This window comes from Lissotriton helveticus, chromosome 3_1 (genome assembly GCF_964261635.1).
Source record: "Lissotriton helveticus chromosome 3_1, aLisHel1.1, whole genome shotgun sequence".
Classification (NCBI taxonomy): Eukaryota; Metazoa; Chordata; class Amphibia; order Caudata; family Salamandridae; genus Lissotriton; species Lissotriton helveticus.
Window position 1 is genome coordinate 1,720,647,356 of NC_136061.1, and position 21,936 is coordinate 1,720,669,291.

The 21,936-nt window shown below is 45.9% G+C and overlaps 1 pseudogene; it reads right to left on the minus strand.

Annotated features, from left to right (window-relative positions):
* Positions 1–1,966: 1,966 nt before the first annotated feature.
* Positions 1,967–6,457, minus strand: LOC144824304 (TSC22 domain family protein 1-like; annotated as a pseudogene).
* Positions 6,458–21,936: the final 15,479 nt, after the last annotated feature.

A 21,936-nucleotide genomic window follows, 5' to 3' on the forward strand; every position in this document is an offset into this window, starting at 1 on the left:
AACTGCATTTTGCCTTCTGGATCGATCCCGAGCTCAGAAAATGGCAAGTTTTTTTTGATTTTTGGAATACATAGGTGGCTCCTAAGGCTCCTGCCTTACCTCACTTTATGAAAACATTGTCTTCTGAGTGGCATTACCTAAAATACTTATTGTTGACACTTGAATGTTAATTCAGGAAGGTGCATTTATTGCTATCATTGCATGGATGCTATTGGCTGCTGTCTGCAGCTATTATTTCACTACTCATGTGAGGGCACCGAAATTGGTTACATTATACATGGCACACACTGCTGCTGTCTGAGGCAAATCCCTGCATGACTGATATAACCTTACAGTCTGCCTTCTGAACCTGACGATTCTCTGAAGGCTGATCCGTAGCTGTGGAGTCTGAGCCCAAGAAACATCCAACTTGAGGACTAGCTCTGCATAGATTGAAATCTGTGTTATTTTTCATTTTTAGGTTTCGTAACCTGGCGAGGGGCGAAGCCACTCCCAGATCGAAATCTGTTGTTTCTAATAGTGAGGTTAGGACAGCCTCTGTTTCCAATTGGCTAGCTCCATAAATGGAGGCTAGCCATTGGGAGGCAGAGGCTGTCAATCGCGTTTTCTCTCGAAAACGCGATTCGGGGGCGTTTCTGGTGCTTTTTTTAAGCCCCGCCCCTTTGTCCCGGGCCGCGCTGCGATTGGCTGCCGGCCCGGGACACCCCCGTGACGTCATTCCCGGGCCGCGCTGTGATTGGCTGCCGGCCGGGAAACCCCCGTGACGTCAGCCAATCACAGCGCGGCCCGGGCCTGACTTGTTTTGAAAGCATGCAGAAATCAAATGCTCGTGTTTTTCGTAGCGGCCCTCGGCGTCATTAGACTAATTAATAATGTACAAAACCCGGTTCAAACAAGAAGTCGTCTTTGTGTACTAATAAACATTTTCAAATTGTTTTTAGAGGCAAGCATGACACGCTTGGGAGTGATAAAAAAAGGTACATATAAACACTTGTCAAGATCAGAGTGGGAGCAATTGCTTCAATAGAACGCACTCCCATGACAAATTAAACCTTGTTTTAAGGTTGGTTGCGCTTCTTTCCATATCCAGGCGCACACGGGCATATGTCGCTTACTAACCAGTTTTTGATAGGACAGTCGCTGAAGCTGCTCGTCATTGGATGACAAACTTGGCAGGCTCACGGGATTGGTTAGTACTTCCGACCCGAAGTTTCGATTTACGGAAGTGTTTCCTAGGAATGCTGCTCTTCCCAAGAGTGGCAACATTTTTGCACACTTAGAAGAAATATAACCCTGACTCGTCTGTTATAGTTTCAGGTCGCAGGTATGGCTCTTGCCTTCCCCAGGGCGCCCCTAATACCGGCGCTGAATGGCCCCCTGCTGCGCTCCGTGCACATACTGCTAGGCAGTGCCACGGTCTACCGGCCGTCGCCCACCTACCCTCGCCCGCTCTGGGCTGTGCCCTGCAGGCTGCATGCCAGCTCCCCCAAGAACCTGCCCCTGAAACAGTGGACACTGGTGGTCAGTCCCGTCGGCCGCCTGCTGGTGGAGCTGCCTTGCCACGTGCGGGTGCGGGCTCTGGACCCTGTCACCTACCCAGACGGGGACAGGGTATTCGTCACGGTCAGCGGGGCGCCCCGGCCTCTGCCGCAGGGGCTGGACATCAAGGACCTCGAGGTTAAGTACAACGAGTCGGCCAAACGGATGAGCATCCTCTCTGAGCACATCGACAGCCAGAGCCAGGTGGAGGTGTGCACGCCTGCCAGGTTTGGTACGTGAGAAGCAGCAGAGCAGAGCTCGAACTTTAAGAGCATGTTTAGACCTTCACGCCTTTTAAGAGAGCTATATTTCCAATGTGCTACTGTACACGTTTACATTAATATATCTATGTCTGTGACATTTGGATCCCTCATAGGACACCACTAGTGACACTTAATAAAACGCTAAGAAAACTGGGGTATCTACCTCAGTTAATCTTTGAATAAAGTAGTGTTCTGTCCATAATGACAATAACAAGGCTGCAATAAGAGAATGCAGCAAAAACATATGGCTAGGTAAACTAAGCACATCTGATACGGGACAAGCGAATACCTCTGGGATTATCCCATGTCAGATCCCACTCTTTAGTATTTGTGGCTTGATATTTTTATGTGTATAATGTAGTGATATGAACTTGCTCCTTCGTATGAGCAGCACTTCCAGTTTTGAGTTTTCCATGCGTTTTAACTTTTAATTCTTAGGATATTTGCATTTCCTTTTAGAAAATACTGCAAGTTTAAAAAAAAAAAACCACACACACGAGACTCCATGATATACTTAAACCCAATCTGGAATTAGTCATGTTTTTAGTTTTATTATGGGCTTGTTTCTGTTTACGTTTGTATGTCTTTATTTCTCGTAACACTGCAAACATGACAGGTGTGCTACTACTGAAGTATAGTTACTCTTTCAAAAACAAATTCATCTACCAACATATTCTGGAGCTTTATTAACATTTTTAATACTCTTATTAAGGAAACTGTGCTCTGGTGCAAGGGCACTTAACCTAGCCTAGAAGCCGAATATGCAAATATGTATCTTTGTTATTTGCTACCGATGATTGGTGAGTGTTTATTTGACACCATTATCTGTAGCTTGATCTTTGAGGCTTTTCCTTTACATATACCCTCATTAAAGTGAAATGATGAGGCTTTGGCTATACACGAGAAACTTGAGAATAAAAATAAGCATTGGTAAAGCCGATATGTATCACCTTTGAGACTTACTGGCTACCATTTTTTTGTCATGTTGCACAGTATCCCTGATGCTATGCAGCATGTTTAAACAATTTTTTAAAAGCCACATCATTTTGTAGGCGTGGTTAGTGAAAAGAAAAAATGCGGAAAATCCTATTTTTATTTATTATTTTCGGAAACAACACGAGGTAAAAAGTGTTGGAAGCAACACAGAGAGCTGGTGGGGAGTGGAAGAAACATGGGTGTGCAGAAGCAACATCATGGGGGTGGGCGGTGGTGAAAGCAACACAGGATGTGTGTGGAGGGAAGCAACACTGAGGGTGTGAAGGAAGCAACATGTGAGAGTGGGTAGTGGGAAGCAAAAGATAAACATTTGGCGCTGGTGGAGGAGGCGCACATGGGTGGTGAAAGAGCAACAGAAGCCAGCATGACAGAGGAGGAGAAGTAGACAAGAATGCACTGGGTAATACATGTACTCTAGAAGAGTGCTTAAAAAGAACAAGCACTGGCGTTGCCAATAGGTCTCGCAGTAGGAAAGTTGGAGCTATTGGTTTTGTAAATGACATTTTATATTTATATATCGTTATTGGCATTGTCAATAACAATATATAAATATAAAATGTCATTTACAAAACCAATAGCTCCAACTTTCCAAATGCGAAACCTATTGGCAACGCCAGTGCTTGTTCATTTTTCCCAAAAGGAGATAGCAGATAAAAGTAGGGAAAGAGGATATATACTTTGAAAATGATCCAGGAAACACATCTGAATAGACAGGAGATTACGGACATACTTAAACAAGCATTTACAATGCAACGGTTTTGCCTTTGTTAAAGTTTGAGCTATTGGCATTGCTCTTGAAAATATTTTTATTTATGTTTTTTTAACATAAATAAATAGCATTGTCATTTACAATGCCACTAGCTTGATCTCTCGCAAATGACACACACAAACACCCACAGAGAGCCCCCCAATACACACTCAGAGGCCTCCCCACACACACCCACACAGAGCCCCCCACACACACACCCACACACTGCAAGCCCCCAACACACTGCAAGCCCCCCAACACACTGCAAGCCCTCACACACTGCGAGCCCCCCCACACACTGCGAGCCCCCCAACACACTGCAAGTCCCCCAACACACTGCAAGCCCCCCCCACACACTGCAAGCCCCCCCCACACACTGCGAGCCCCCCCCAACACACTGCAAGCCCCCAACACACTGCAAGCCCCCACACACACTAACATCAAATCAAACCACATCTTCAGCTGTTTTGTGAGCATGGAATATTCACCACCAAGAATTATGACAGGTCTCCACTCTTCTTTGCCTTCACCTTTCTTCGAGAATATCAAAATTACTTTCTCCGTCTACTGCAGTTGTGAACACATTCCTTTTTTTATTGTTCAAAAGTGTTCTGGTGCCCATGTGCTGAAGTTTGCGCTACAGAAATACATTAAATAAATGTGAGCTGCAATCTAACACATGAACTCCAAATTGCACTTTACTTCTGAAAGTTTGTGTCGCATCACAAACACACAGCAGTACTTTGCTGTTACGGAAACGTGTGCTTTAAGACACACAGTTTCTAAATGCAGTTTAAGTGGAGTTAAGGCCATCCAAAAAGTGCTGTCCAAAGTTCACCGGTGTATAATTCTTTTATAACATAGTAGTATTACATTAGGGTTCAGATCTACAAAATTAAACCCTGATGCATAGCAAGATGCACAATTCCACCCAATACTGTAAGCACAGAACAGCAGGTACAAAAGGAGAGTACTGGAGAGTGTTTTCGAAGTCACAGGACACTCCATCACCGAGTCAAACAAATTATGAAAGGGAAGGGGTACACCAGAGGCCATCACATGACCTTACCTGTCATCCTCGCCATCGACCAGAGGTAACGACTTCAATGCAAGAAGCTGACCAGGACCCGCTAGACTGCCACCACTCCCTTCCAAGGAAGATGAACCGCCTATTCCTGAAATGCCTTCGGCGATGATTGACTGCGGCAAACCGGCCACCGAGTGCTCCATGAGACGCCTTGCATCTGCGATCTGATTTGCCACTGACTGGATGAGCGATGGCGCAAAGAACTGAGCAGAACTTAGAGGTATCTGGTGTGGCATGTGCTGGGACACAGGTACACTGGCAGGATGGTGAGCAACACCCTGAGCCCCGTTGTGTGCAGTGGGGGGCTGGGACATGACAGGTGCAGGGCCCAGACCAGCAGAAGCTGTCAAGTTGATCTGGCTAACAGGCAAGGGGAATTGGGCTGACGGCCGGGATCTGCTGATTACTCATTCCTTGAAGCACGGGTTCCAATCCTTGACCCTGGGGTTTTGCGGAAACGGGGGCGTTCTGCGCTGCCATGACCAATTGCTGAGGAAGACCCTGAGGGCCCATCGGCACCCCCTGGGGCTGAAGCGGCTGCAGGAGAGGTGTAGCCAGAGTGGGGGCACTCTGCTGCATAATGGAGGGAATTCCTTGGTTAATAGCTGTTGGTGCTTGCTGCGCCGTGGAGGGCAGATTCAAGTGCTGACCCACTGCCACATTATGACTGGACTGCGACACAGTGGGCAGATTTAAGGATTGACCCAAGCTGTGACTGACAGGCGTTGCGGGGGGAAGATTTATTTGCTGGGCCACACTCTGACTGCTGGCCACTGACGTGGGCATCATCGTGGGTGCATGTGCAGCAGTCATAGCAGAGGCTGTGGATTGTGCAGCTGTGGATTGCATGTGTGCCGACAGATTGTGACCGGGGGCCGCTAGCCCTGGCTGTCCTGACACTACCGTGGTCTGCAGCTTATGGAGGTGCTGCAAGTAATCAGCCACGCTCCCTGTAACAGTAGTCTGAGCAGCCGACATGGCATGGCTCTGAGGGATGAGGGCGGAGGGAATCTGCTGCTGGGCTGCATAGTGGAGCTGCTGGGGTAGAGTCTGCACAGGCTGTGAATAGGGGGGCTGTTGGTGCAGTGAAGGCACGGCCCCCATACTATGACCAGCCGAAGGGTTCAATGGAGGTTGGTAGCTCTGCTTTTGCTGTCCATAGCCGCCTTCAGGCGGGTGCGATTGTGCTGGCAAGTTGGCACACTGAGCCCCGGGCTCCGAGTACCCCTGCTGCAGGCCGGTGCCTTCACCACTGCCAGCGCTCTCCGTATAGTGGCTCAGAGTGCTGCTGGCCGAGCTCTCGCTGGTGCTGTCCCTCTCCTCGGCCGCCTGCCTCACACTCTCCACCACCCTGTGAGGGGCCTCCACAGGCTGCTCCCGCTCGTAGTACTCGGTGCAAGTCCAGCGGCCCTTGCGGAAGGGCTCAGAGCTAGAGTCCAGCTTCACCACCCGGAACCGTGATGTGGCCGCCGCCGTGGCGGCAGCTGCGGGGGGAGGGGGCTGAGTCTGCGACTGCTGCCCCACGGCCGAGCCCAGCGCGGCGGCCGCCACCGCCTGCGCCACCTGTGCGATGGAGCCTTTGTCAAATGAGGATTTTGCCGCTGCCTTAGGCACGTGGATGGTGGACCTCAGTGACCGTCTCTGATCCTTAGGCAAAGCCAGAGACTTTAGAAAAATAAACGTGCGGGCCCAGCAGCGGCTCGTCCAAGCTCAGCTGGCCACCCGAGGCGGCTCCCGCGGCGCTGCCCCTCCTGGGCACTGCGGGCGCCGGCTGCGCCATCTTCCTCACCTCACCTCAGGTGGGGCCTCGGGCTGCTGCTGCATTGTGTCCCGGAGAGGGCGGGTCGCCCCTGCACTAAGAGGCCGCAGTAGGCTGCGGGCGGCCGGGGCACAGGGAAAGAGCCGAGGTCCGGCTGGGGGAGATGTTCAGGCGCGACGGGGCGGCACAGCAGAGCAGGTCCATCACTGGTGGCCGGGCGGCGGCAGCTGCATGTTGCCGTGCCTCGGGTTCCGCTCCCGGGCTCTCTCCTGCTGCTGGTCAGGCACGGGGATGCTGGGTCACCGGCAGCCGGGCAGCTAGGAGGAGGGGCGAGCAAGATGGTGGGCGCGCATGCGGTGTCCTACCTCTGCCGGGGCCTGGGCTCTCTTCTCGGGTGCCGCGGGCGGGGCTCTCCTGCACCGGGGCCTCGCTGGCAGCTGCACTCCTTTCTTCTGGCATAGAAAGACCGGCGCCGACTTCCCGCTTGCCTGCGGCCCGGCCGGACCAGGTTCGGGGGCGTTCCCGGCTTTCGGCTGACGTCGCGTGACGTCGGCAAAAGCCAAAGAATGTCGGGAACGCCCCCGAATCTGGTCCGGCATTGACGGACAGGCCCCTCGTCCAATGGCTAGGCTCCATTTATGGAGCCAGCCAATGAATGACGAGGGCCGAACCAAAGCCACACTACAGTTCTCATCAGGATTTCGCCTGCGCGAAAAAGATGCGCAGAGCGCATCTTTTCGCCAGGCAAAACCTAAAAACATAAATGGGTCGATAAATTTATAACCACGGACCACAATGCCAGCATTCGTGGCAATGCCATTATCTTAAAAAAATCAGCGAAGGCACAGATAATGAGTTGGAAAACCGATGCCAGCAGTAGATGGTTGTTAGTCAATGCTCAATTAAACTCAAAGGCTGTCGCCATCATCAGTTATTATGGACCTAACCAGGATGACTCTTCGTATCTAAATATTTTGCAAAATCAGCTGATTTCTTGCTCTGACCCTATCATATGGGTCGGAGACTTCAACCTTGTTTTAGATCCAAAACTAGACAAATCTGCAACCTCCAGGGCCATAGTACATAACAATATGAGGGATACACTGCTTAGAAGTATGTCAAATCTTGGCCTAATCGACCTATGGAGACAAAGAGCTGGGAATGCTATGGGTGTCTCATATCACAACTATAAATATGGCCATAAATCACGCATAGATTATGCTTTATTTAGTTATTCAATTAAGGATCAGGTTAAATCTATAACATATTTGCCCCTACACCTGTCAGACCACTCTGCGATTTTTTTCTCGATAAAACTGGAGCAGAAACCTATTCATTCATCCTGGTCATTTGATCGAACAATTCTATTGGAGGATGAAGAGAAAGTCTATCTGGTGCAGGAAACTGTCTCCTTTTTAGAACAAAACATAGGCTCTACTTCTCCAGTCATTGTTTGGGAAGCTTGGAAGGCCTTCATCAGGGGGTGTATCACAAATAGGGCCTCCTTTAGGAGAAAGAAATATGAAGAGGCAATTCGACATATAGAGCTAGAATTGACCCAGCTAGAATCATTAGACCAGCTCCCCTCTGACAACCAAGAGGAGAAAAAAGAATTAAAGGCCAAGCTAGACTGACTATTACAAGACAGGATAAATAAAAGATGGCAGGCAAGTAAACTTGCCCATTTTGAATATGGTGAATCTGCTGGAAAACTGCTGGCTTGGAAAATTAAAGCTGATCAAACCAGAAACTTCATTAAGGAAATAAGGGTAACTGGGGAAGCCATTACTAGGTCAACAGATATAGCTATTGGGGAAGCCTTTAATGAGTTCTTCCAGAATATTTACACCGAACAACTTAATGTAAATCTAAATGAAAGGAATGAATGGCTGAACAATATAACCCTTCGAGAGCTGGAAAGTCACCAAACTGAAAAAATAGATAAAGCTATAACAGAGTTGGAAGTTTCCGAGACTATTAAACAACTAGCACAGGGTAAAGCCGCGGGACCAGATGGTCTCCCCGGAGAATTATATAGGGTACTTAAGTCTACTCTTACCCCATTCCTCACAAATCTTTTTAATAATATAATGATTAAAGGGGAGACACCACCTAGCTCCTGGGGCGAAGCCAATATAACTTTAATATTAAAAACAGGCAAGGACCCAGCTGAGTGCGGATCATATCGCCCAATCTCGCTTCTCAACAACGACTATAAAATCTTTACTTCAATTTTGGCTGCGAGATTGGGAGGCGAGATTGGGTCGATTATTCACTCTGATCAAAAGGGGTTTATTAGAGACCGGCAATTGACTGACCTTACCTATGACTTGGTGGGGGCTGTGGATATTGCTTCAACCTTCGGCTTACCCCTAGCCATCATGACCTTGGATGCAACAAAAGCGTTTGATAGGGTAAATTGGGAATACTTAAATTTAATAATGGAAAAATACCATCTGGGCCCCAAAATTTGTCGGACCGTAGGTTTATTATATAACAACGCTAGAGCATCCCTATTAATAAATGGCACGCGAACATCTCCTTTTAAAATTAGCCGAGGAACAAGACAGGGCTGCCCCTTATCCCCCCTTCTTTTTAATTTATATGTAGAACCGTTTGCACAATCTATAAGGGAGGATACTAATATTCCACATTTTATTTTTTCCGGCTGGGAAAAGAAGATTGGTCTTTATGCCGATGATATAATCATATACACAACGATCCTGTGTCGGCATTCCCGATTATTATAAAGAAAGCGGAGGACTTTGGCAAATTTACGGGATATGAAATCAACGCAGGAAAAACCGAAATCATGGTGTGGAATATACATAATCTCCAGCTCCCGGTAAAAACTTCATTGAGGTACCTGGGAATTACTATTACCAAAGATTTAGAAAATCTGGCTCAAAACAACTTAGCCCGTATTTCCCGAGAATCTCAAACTCTGATGAAAGCTTGGTCCTTTCTCCCGCTCACTATCTACGGGAGAACTAGTCTGATAAAAATGAGTATCCTCCCGAAATTTACTTTTATTTTTAACTCCATCCCGTTAATTTTCGACACCAAACAGCTTGCAAAATGCCAGCAAAATATTAATTCATTTGTTTGGGGGTATAAATCCAGCAGATTAGCCTGGAAAAAATTGAGACGGAGAAGAGAAAAAGGGTGGCTTGCTTTGCCAGATTTGGAATACTATGCCTGGGCATTTCATCTGACCCATTCCCGGATGTTACTTAAGATCCCCCGGGAAAATGCAAATGGGCTTATGTATAAGGCAATGCTAATGGGTTCGAGCCTTCCAGTGAACGGATTTCTCTTTAAGTTCGGTCATCAAAAGTTCTTTAAAAAAATAAGATTGAAGTCACTACTTAGTATTTTAAAAGAATGGTCCCAAATAAAGCTTAAAACCGGCATAGGATACCTATCTAAATACGCCCCGATTTGGGACCTATCGGGATTAACATCACAAGAAACCAATACAGTTAAAAGAGTCTTGTTAGACGCAGGTATCACACAGTGGGGCGATCTCCTGGTGGATAGATCAATCTTGGACTGGGATATTTTTAACTCCAAAGTAACATCACCACTCTCTTGGTTAGTATACTTGCAATTAAGCAGCTGGCTCCGGACTCAAACCAAGAAGAAAGCAATGATGGGAGAGGAGAGTGCACTAGAAAATATCCTAGTTGAAAGATCCCCCGGGAAAAAGGAAGTTGCACTTTTTTATTGGCATATCATAGAGGATGGTGAGAGAGATCCTGATCTTTCGGAAAAACTCTGGGGTGTGGAGGGAGAACCACACATGGAGAGTTTATGGGAAGAATCTTTCGCCCTCCTCTATAAAATTATTAAGCCAGCATGGTTGAGGCGCAACCACTTTTTCACACTGCACAGAGCATATTATTCACCTAAACGCCTGTCGAAATTTCAACCCGGGAAGTGCTGTTGCAAATGTTCTCTTCCAGCTGCCTCAGATCTCCACATGTTTTATGAGTGTCCGAACATCGCTACCTTTTGGAACGAAGTCAGAACAACACTTGAATCCATTCTTGGTCTACCTATCCCATGTTCGTGGCTTTTAGTTATTTTTGGAATAAATGGCAATATTAAAGGACCAGAGAGAGAATTTCTATTTTATGCCATTTTATTGGCAAGAAGAGAAATCTGCAGAAACTGGGTCAACTAGACTAGCTCCTGAGGCGGAAGCCGGGAGCCTTGCTGCTATTTTTAAAATTGTATAAATTGTTTGCCACATTCTTTTTAATTCACCTTCACGTTGCTCTGTGCACTTCTCCTGCTCTCTGGAAACGCAGTGTGACGCCGCGCAGCCGACTAAACGCTGCTGAGGGGAAATTAGTTGTTCTTTAAATCTCGAGGACAGTGGGACACGCCCACCGCCCCGAGGCCACGCCCCCTGCAGGTATTTAATCCGCGCCAAACAACTAGCGTGTCAGAACTAGACTAGCTCCTGAGGCGGAAGCCGGGAGCCTTGCTGCTATTTTTAAAATTGTATAAATTGTTTGCCACATTCTTTTAATTCACCTTCACGTTGCTCTGTGCACTTCCCCTGCTCTCTGGAAACGCAGTGTGACGCCGCGCAGCCGACTAAACGCTGCTGAGGCGAAATTAGTTGTTCTTTAAATCTCGAGGACAGTGGGACACGCCCACCGCCCCGAGGCCACGCCCCCTGCAGGTATTTAATCCGCGCCAAACAACTAGCGTGTCAGAACTAGACTAGCTCCTGAGGCGGAAGCCGGGAGCCTTGCTGCTATTTTTAAAATTGTATAAATTGTTTGCCACATTCTTTTTAATTCACCTTCACGTTGCTCTGTGCACTTCCCCTGCTCTCTGGAAACGCAGTGTGACGCCGCGCAGCCGACTAAACGCTGCTGAGGGGAAATTAGTTGTTCTTTAAATCTCGAGGACAGTGGGACACGCCCACCGCCCCGAGGTCACGCCCCCTCATCGCCACCTGATAAAATGTGCCACGGTCGGACGCGCAGCGGACGCGCGCAGCGGGCGCGCCGAAGGCGCGCTAAAGGCAAGCCCGTCTGCGCCCGTCCGCGTCCGACCGGGGCCAGGGGCGACACCCCCTGCAAGCTCAACCCAATGTCTGCAGACACCCATCCACTATTCTCGTAGTGAACTGCTTACCTACCAGAAAAACAACAGAGTTGCCGTAAGCCAACAATGCACCCGCCTGACACCAGGCCTTATCCACGGATCTATTCCGTGCATGGCCTGTCACTGGTCCAGTATGGCTCCAGCCCAACTCAATAGTCATGTACCCCCCACGAATAACAATCTTATACTAAACTGTTTATATTTCAATGCCAGATCCTTACCGGGACATGCTCTAGATATCTGGGAGCTATTAACATCTAAGTCACCGGACCTGGTTTTTGTAACAGAAACATGGCTATCTGAATCTAATGCTCCTGATCTGGCGATTGCCATTCCCCCTAACTATAAAATCATCTCCAAAGACAGAGCCGGCAAAAAGAGAGGTGGCGGGGTTGCTGTTATATTTAGAGAACACTTAACCTGCCTGGTCGAAACAATAACCGCCCAACCTGAACACGAAATCTTACCGTTCAAAATTCTCCTGGACGGCTATACCATGTTAGCAGGTGCAGTGGTTTACAACCCCCCAGGACATCAGACAAATATCGGGGCAAACCTATTAAAGCAACTCCTGCCAATATGTTTAAAACACAGAAATTACATGATAGTTGGCGATTTTAATATCCATTTTGAAAAAACAGATGCCCCAGGATCTATTGAACTCAAATCAGACATGGAAATTCTTCAACTTAAACAGTGTATCGTGGGCCCTACGCACTCTGCGGGCCACACACTAGATCTCCTATTCACCAACATTACTTCCACCAGCATCAAAGAAATCAACCCACTGCTCTGGTCAGACCATTCTCTTATAGATTTTTCTTTCTCTCTTTCTGGGCGACCCTCTAAAACCAAATCCGTTCAACAGATATCCAAACGAGCTTGGAGGTTGATTAATGAAACAAATTTTGACTCTAATTTCCCTAAAGACAAGGTCATATTTCCGGAGGACTCTTCTATCTGCCTGAACGCCGCTCTACTCGAGGAGGGCATACTGCAAACACTGAATGTACTAGCCCCACTAAGAACAGCCAGAACCAAAACCATATCTGAGAAATGGTACACTCCTAACCTAAAAAGCCTAAAAAAAACCTGCCAAATAAAGGAACATCTGTGGAGAAAGTCCAAAGACAGTGAAGCCAGATTAAATTACGTCAATGCTCGGAAACAATACATCCTTGCCATAAAACAAGCAAAAAAGGATTACTTCACACAACGAATACAGAATAACTGCAACTCAACAAAAGAGTTATTCAAAATAGTTAAAGAACTAGGAAAACCCCCTAGTACGTCACAGACTCTAACCCCCTCCACAGAGGCCTGTGAACGTATTAGCACATTCTTTTCGGATAAAATCAAAAAGATTTACTCCTCCTTCATCCCTCAAAACATCAATTTGTCCGACTTTCCTTCTACAAATGTCCCCCTATCAGAATCCTGTATAGACTCCCTAAACTCCTCAGACCTAGACACCGGGCCCCATCTCACCAGCTTTGAATTATTTTCAACCGAAGAGGTCCTGGCAATACTGAATACAATTAAATCTGGATCCCCTTCAGACCCCTGCCCCCACTTTGTGTTTTCAAAAATTATACCTGTGCTTTGTCCCCTCATTACCCAATTGTTCAATAAATCATTAACCACAGCCACCTTCCCACAAGCCTGGAAGCACGCCTCTGTCACTCCCTTACTAAAGAAAGCTGGAACTGACATCTTAAATCCCGAAAACTACAGGCCAATATCACAGCTCCCTTTTCTCTCAAAAGCCCTGGAGAAACTGGTCAACATACAGCTGACCAAATACCTAGAGACCAACTCTCTCCTAGACCCGTCCCAAACAGGGTTTAGAGCCAATAATAGTACTGAAGCAACGTTGCTGGCAGTGTCGGACAGTATCAGATCCACCGCCGACCAGGGCGGGGCGGTGGTGCTGATATTGCTCGACCTGTCAGCGGCGTTTGATACGGTCTCCCATGATCATCTGCTTCATATACTTCGAAGCAAGGGAGTACAGTCTAAAGCTTTGGGCTGGCTCCACTCCTTTTTATCCAATCGTACCCAAGCTGTACATATGGGACAGTATCACTCTAAACCAAGCACCATCGGCTGTGGGGTACCACAGGGTGCCTCTCTGAGCCCCACCCTCTTCAATGTCTATGTTTCATCTTTAGCCGACATTGGGAGGAAGTGGGGCATTGGAGTCTGCTCATACGCTGACGACACACAGCTGGTGGTGACTATGGACGAAGGCCCTGAGGTAACTAAATCCAAATTACACAACTGTCTAGGAGAAATGGCCCACTGGATGCACAAGCATTCCCTGAAGCTGAATGCCGGGAAATCAGAGATCCTACTATTTGGGGGAGCAAAACATGTATGGGATGCCACATGGTGGCCCCCTTCATTGGGAACGGCCCCCTCTCCCAGTCAACACGCCAGGAACCTGGGAATTATCATGGACGATACTCTTTCCATGAAAGATCATGTCAGATCACTCTGCGGGAAAAGTTTTGCCATACTCAAACTCCTTGCCAAAATATTCCCCTGGTTACCTTTGGACTGCAGACGGTCCGTCACGCAGGCACTACTGGTCAGTCGCCTGGATTATGGTAATGCACTTTTTAATGGGATGAACGAACATCTATTCTCACGCCTGCAGATTGTGCAAAACCAGGCGGCTAAACTCGTTCTTAACAAAAGTAAGCGCGACTCAGCATCAGAGTGCCTAAACAAACTCCACTGGCTCCCAATGCGTCAGAGGGCTGCCTTCAAGTTACTTAGTCATGCCCACAAGACCCTACATGGAACTGGCCCTTCGATACTGCAAGGAAGGATCGAATTTTACAAACCTAACAGAACTCTGCGATCCTGCCAATCTGCATTGGCAAAACCTAAACGCATCCATAAGGTCAGAACAGGTGGACGTTCCTTCTCCTATCTAGCAGCTAAGAGATGGAACGAGCTTCCCTCCAAGCTAAGACACACCTCCAATTATCTTCAGTTCAGAAGGGATCTTAAAACGTATCTCTACACTAAACCATAAATCCCAGCTGTCACTCCAGTAGCTTTTCTGGCTCTTAGCGCCGTGATATCCTTCGGGATGATTGATGCGCTTTATAAAAACCGGAAAATAAATAAATAAATAAATAAATAAACATAAACTCCCCAACACATGCAGAATGGTTGTCCTCACTATTTGCAACATCTAAGCAGGATCTATCAAGAACATGTAGCCCTCGATTGAGATTTTGGAACCTCTTGATCAATTGGAGAAGGGACAGTTAGTCAACCCGGGTTTTTTTTTTTTTCCCGGGTCCGATGATTAGGCCTAAGATCTCTCTGTCCAAAGGGTGCTACCGAAACAGATAATGGACAACTGGCCGAACTGGTCTGAAGGGAGAATGCTCGTCCAAGCTCTGCTGGCGACACTGGGACCGACTCTCTGAGCACCAGGAGCTCATTACTGGGCCACTTGGTGTAATAAAGGGGTCTCTCCTCGAGTCTGTGCAGATAGGAGCTCAGTTGGTTCGATCTAATGGCTAATGAGGAAAAAAAAAAAAAAAAAAATGATAGGAGGGCATGTTACATATCCAGATTATTTGAACTGCCTATGCATCATACTACTTTTTAGTAAATTTGACTCAAAACTGCAGTTTCCCTACACTTTTTTCCCAATCTTCCTCCTATGGGAGGAGGTGGTGAACCCCTTCGACTAAACAAACCAGATAGATTCAAACTAATGCTGAACTTAGACTAGCCGCCATTCCTATGTGATTGTAGAGTTTATCTGTTTATGTCTTTTCCTTGAGTGACTTTACAACTTGTATATTGGCAATTTTTCCTGCTGGTATCTCCTTTGTAACTCATGTAATCCAAAGTCCTAATGTAACGCAACTGGTTCTTTTGTAAAGCACTCTGACACCTTCGGGAAATGTTCGCGCTAAAAATCGCAATAAATAAATAAATTTAAAAAAAACTAAGAGCCTCGACACAGATCCATGCTACCCAGCTGCCATGGTCAAACCGATGTCTGTGTGCTAGCGTGGTAAGCTGACTGTGTTGTTTCTTACTACAAAATAAAGTGATTATATCTGTGAGGAAGGTAAAGTAGCAAATGAGGAATCCTCTGCATGTACATGTAGCAAAGCAAACTGCCCTTGGATCTAAAGTCCTGGACTTGCATGGAAGGGTCAGACAGCTGGATGTTAAGAGGAGGCCTGATCGGTTCTGTCTTGGCAGGGCAGTAGCCTGCCAACATCTTCATCGTACACTGTGATGTGCTGGGTGCCGGGTGTGGTAACTAAGCAAGGTTGTCAGGTTGTTTTCCAGCGACCTTGCGACAGTCTGTCAAGCTTGATCATGGAACTCCGTGACGTCACACGGGGAGCTGAGCTCAGGTCATGGAAAGGGTGCTATTTGAAGGGTTTGGCAGCTGCTGTGCTTCGTTGCTGCTGGATGTCAGATGGGATTCTCTCCTCTTAATAAAGATACTTGATTTGGCAAATGGCGGTTGTTCTTTTCATCTGTACCGCGTATCCTTCATTTGCCACATCGGGCTAGTGGTTTAGACATGACAATGACTTGACGACTGGAAATTACACATCTTTGGGAGCCATCAGGTGCATGAGTTTAGCTTGAGGTTCAAGGAGCCCCTTTAACAAACTGCCCAATCTCTGACCAAGAGGAGTAGGTGAAATCTGCAACTTTATAGGTTGCATAGACACTGCTCAACTCAACAACTCTGATTTCTGCTACAGTTGTATTTGCATTGGGCATGAATGTAGAACAGTAGCCTGTATCCCTGCCTTGACAATATTGCCTAGATTTCTGCTTCTGTCACCATCCGGATTAAAGGACCTAACACTCTTAGTCATAACAAGCACTGCGCTACATTGCCGTATACAACACACCTCAAAGCCTTATATTTGTCTAGGTATTTGGCACCTCAGCAACACATGCATATCAAGTTATGCCCCTACTTCTCACTACACAACTCTTGACACCATCTGGCTCAAAGTCACAAAAGTATATGCCACCCTACCAACATATATTAACACATACCACTGTAACACCTGTCCTGGCCTCATCACGCACATACCACCTTGTCATTTATCTCACAAAGAATTTACCCTCTGAATAATTTATCTACATCCTTTCACCAGCTTCATAAGAAACATCTGGAATAATATAACAAAATACACATAGAATGTTATCAAAGTCATTTAATCGACAAAGATGTTTTGCAGCATAACAGCCATCAAAGCCAAACAATGGGCAACTTAATACTCCTGCAGTACAACACAAATAACCATGTCCTTGATCACATGAATCAAAGCATGTAATGCTCAGGAAAGATCAGCAAACTATTACATTTAACTCACTACTGAATAATACCTTTGTCTACTCTAGCCTTGCCTACCACTATACAATATGATTCACTTATAAGCAATAAAAAACTCAACCCAATACAAAAGCAATAGACTGCTTTGACTTCAGTCAACGAGAATCCCAGAACCACACTTTGGGACCATACAGGTGTTGGGAATACGATATATGAATGCTCCAAACATAACACACATATACACACACACACACACACACACACACTGTGTCTATCGGTGCAACTCTCCAAAGTTCCACGTCTCCTATTCACAAAGTGCATGTGTACATTTTCAAATGCATTGCAGTGCTCTACATTGTTACAAAGCTGCCTCCTATTGAATGTGGAGGTGCTGGGATGGCGCCTAGATTGGAGTGAAACGCGCCGTGCTGTTTGTGTTGAAAGATTACCATGTGCTTTCATGACTCAAATTGGTAGTTTATTGATGATATGTGTGTGTAGGACATTGCAAGAGCTAAGAGTACCCTCTACAACAGATTATACAATAAAGATAAAGGAGATTTCATATAGGAGCAATTGGAATCCGTGGAACCCTCTGCATCCTCTCCCAGGTTAACAAACATTGGACGTGGTCAAGCCACTTAAGCGTCTTTGAAGCCAAACTGAATACTCCGCGGCTGACCCCAGTTCCTGACAGCTTTCCTTCTATGTGTGCACTATAGATATACTTTTCAACTGCTGCTGTGGAAATACATGACGTAATGTATAGTTGGTCCCTCCCTTGGAAGTCAACAGATGTAGGATCATAGGAAAATGCAATGCTGCCTTAAAGTGTGATTAGTTTTTTGGTGGTGACTGGCCCCTTCTTATCTCTGTTCTGAAGGCTACAGCATGGACCATCTGACATCAACATGAACACTAGTTCATATCTGCACACTGTAGATGTGTATTAAGAAATATTATGGTTTGATAGTAAAGAATAAAGTTGCCTGAGGATTTACAATATTAGTGCACATTGGAGATGCAACATTCACACAGGATACGATTATTTGATGAGACTTGGGCATAGACAGGTCATAAGTCAATTGTCTACCCTTGACACAAGGGTAGACACAAAGGCCCCTAATAGGATGGCGGGCGGACTTTGCTCGCCCACCATCCTCCGGGTACAAGGGTCTGCCCGCCATAAGGGTGGGGGTCCCGTGGGTGGAATTAGCATGCGCCCTCCACAGTGGCGGGCGCATCCTGTATTTTTACCATTGCGGCGGGCGGTGCTGAAAGCACCGCCCGCCGCAATGGTAAAAATACACTTTGTGCATCTCAAATCACAACATAGACAGGCACCGCGCGGTGCCTGCCACGTTGTTCTTTGAAATGCTGGGGGGTACCATAGGTACCCCCCATGTGCACCCCCACCCCCCGGAATCCTTGGGGGCCCGTAAAGGGCCCCCAAAGCAGCTCCGCATGCCTTTCCGTGAAGGCATTGCAAAATGCCCATTGTAATATGGCTGGCGGTGTCTGATAGACCGCTGGCCTGGCGGGGGCGATCGCCCACCATCGTAATGGGCCCCATCGTCTCCATAGTATACTGCCCTCTAGTGCACAGAAGACTGCACCACCACAGGCTTTGAGAAGTGTGGGTAATTCTAACAAGAGAACGATGCTAATTGCCACACCTGGAACGGGTGACAGCATGTTTCACTTAGTAGTTTAGAAATATGCAATTGGATGACCAAGATCATATGCTCTGACGGTGCACCTGTTCATCATACATCCTGCTATCTTTGCTACATCACATGTTCTCTTCGGCAGTCCGGTAAGTTGGCAGCTCAATGTTTTTTTTTCATTGTATTAATGTTTTGCACAAAAATCTTTTTGCCAAACTTATATTGTAGAGTAAGTTATACTTAGTTACTGAGCACAAACTCTAGAGCTGTCCGGATGTTGCAGACATTCGCGAAGTGCTAGCTTACTACTACTGATACCACAGTCCTTCCACAAAAAGAGGACGTGCTGCAGAGCCTTCTCAGGTGTCGCACCGAAGATTTGGAACTCATTACCACAAGATGTTCGTAGGATCACTTCCTCCTCCCCCTTCAAAAAAGAAGTGAAAATGCTTCTAAAGAACAAATTCACATTCTAAGACTATAACTCATATGTTACTGTTATCAACATATGTTATCTTATCTACCACTGTCTACATCTTAAATTGAATGTATGTAAATTACCCCCTCAACCGTCTAATGTATCCGAATGGAGTTGAGTAAAGCGCTCTGACACCCTTCAGGGTCATGTTCGCGCTATATACAACGTTATAAACAAATAAATATACAGCTCCAGCAGATAGGGCCACACCCACTTCAGCATGTGCTCTGTTGATATGGTGCATTTACCGGGTGAACTTTCAGCCGTGATATTTTAGTGCTGTACTATGATGAGAAAATGAAGGTCTTCCATGTTCAGCAAAATTTGGGAAGATTTTGGTGCTGATCGTAGCAAATTATGGGCACCTACTAATAAAGTGGTCAATGAGCACAACATGTGATAGCATGTCATTTTGGCACTCAAATACCCCTTCTGTATTACAGAAGGAGCTGCAGACTCTAGTGTGGCCCGTTATCTAATACTGACTGGATTTAAATATTGTTACCAGTATAGATCAATTCTATCTTCTTGGAGGGGTAGTATCATCTTACCATTACATAAGAAGAGTTCAACTGCCCTCCCTACTAACTATAGGCAAATAACACTCCTTGATTCAATAGGAATTTTTTTTACTAAGAGCCTTTTAGATCATCTTCAAGATTGGGTGGACGCTAATAATATCATACCGTTGGAGCAGGCTGGTTTTAAACCGAACATTTCAACCTTGGATAATATCACAGCCCTCCAATAGATATTGGAGAAATATATGGTGTCACATAACATGCCAGTTTATGCCACATTTATTGATTTTTCCACTGCCTTTGACCATGTAGATCGACCTAATTTGTGGTGAAAGTTCAGAAAATTTAAAAATCCTGATCATTTGCGCAATCTTATTATTGCATTTTATGTTTTTTATCTGGTGCCATGTACTGCTTGGAGAAGTCTGTGGGTTATCACCTAAAATACAGAAGAACAGTCTTTAACAAGGCTGTCTGTTAGCCCCTTTATTATTTTCCCAATATATCTATGATTTACCAATTACATTGACTGAATTGTGTGAGGGGGGGTGGATGCCCTGATGTTAGGGCAACCTAATATAGCTTCATTGCTTTATGTGGACGACCTTGCGACTTTGGACAAAACTCCTAGGAGGCTTCATAGTCGTCTGGATTGTCTACAGAGGTTTGCAGATAGCCATTATTTAAAGGTTAACATTAATAAGAGTAAAGTGATGATCTTTAATGTTAAAGAAGGTAGAAATGTTAAGTGGCAAATAGGAACCCTGGAGATGGACTGTGTTAATACATATCCTTATTTGGGATAAATATTTTCAGCCAATCTCCCAGTTCGCTGTGAAAGAACACATTTCGTACTTATCTGGGAAAGTGATAGTACATATTAAAGCACTCCTATCACTTTATAGGGCTATAGGCCGCAGATATTTTATCCACTTACTGTTCGTGTATAATGTAAAAATCTCCTCAACTTTTCTTTGTCATTGGAATTATGGATTTGAAATGTTGGAACATTTGGCATAAAATGGAGGGGAAAATTCTTTGTAACATTTTTAATGTAAGTACCCTTGCTCTGGTTGAAGCCTTAATCTTAGAAATAGGGCTCCCGAGATTCTATGTTAAGGGGCTGGCAGCTGTCGTGCGATGGAACCACAGGCGCCCACTTACCCAAAAGAATTCCTTCAGAAACCTACTCTGTTCAGAAGCATTCAGCCAATGTAGGACAGCCAACTCTATTTTTAAGAATTTTAACAAAGCACTAGGGCACTTTAATATGAACAGTGTTGAGCTTATGGCAATGTATTGCTTTGTACTCAACAATGTTTTAAAAACATAGCATTGAGATTACCTCAAGGGATCAAGATATGCCCATATGTAGGGAAAAAGGGAAGATGGAGGTAATAGTTTCAACAAGTTCTGGATTCACCGTCACCCTTATTTAAAGTGGAACTTCCAGCATGTTATTCGTTAGTTTTTCTTATTGTTTCAATTGAGTACTTTACCATTAAATAATATTACAAGGTCTGGTTGGGAGTGCCTCTGGAACTTAGATTGTGTAATCTCTGCAGGGTTTCCATACAAACTTTAGAGCATGTTCTTTTTGTGTGCCCTGCGTTGTATAATAAGCACCGATGTCTGTTTAAACAATTGTTTTTTAAATACAGAGTTCGCTCCGTGACAGAAAAACATGTTGATGAATACCTATCAGATTACCTGGAGACCAACTCCTTCCTGCACCACATGCAAGCTGGATTCCAGCCTAAGCACAGTACTGAGACCGTCCTCTTAGCTGAGGTAGAGGATGCTAAAAGGGGACTGGGCCAAGGAGCCATGGTGGCCACTGTACTCCTGGATCTCAAGGTGGCCTTCATCACTGTTGACCACCCTACCCTTCTGGATAGGGTTGGCAAGACTAGAGCTGAAGAGCCTATGGATTGGGTTGGTACATTTTTGAAGGAGCGAACATTCCTGGTTTTCGACAAAGGCTGCTGCTCGAAAATTCTGCTAGTCTCTTGTGGGGTCCGGCAGGAGTTCTCTTTTAGTCCTATGTTAATTAACATATACCTGTAGCGGATATTATAGCTCCCTCTGGGATCTCCATAGTGTCGTATGTGAATGACACCCAGCTGATTTTTTCACTTGTCCTAGACTTGGATACCTTAACATCTACTCTTGGACCTTGCCTGGAGCAGGTAGTCAGCTGGATGAATTAATCTTGTCTTAAACTCAACAGAGCTAAAACTGAATTAATGATCCGCAGGAAACATTGCTCCACTCATCAAGACCTGGGCTAGCCAATGTGCCTTGCCCCCCACCAGACCAGTTAGAAAAAGCTTGGGGATGTGGCTTGATAATACTCTGACTTTTGAAATCGAGGTCATTAAAATCTCGGCCAGATGCTTTGGACTGTTGTGTA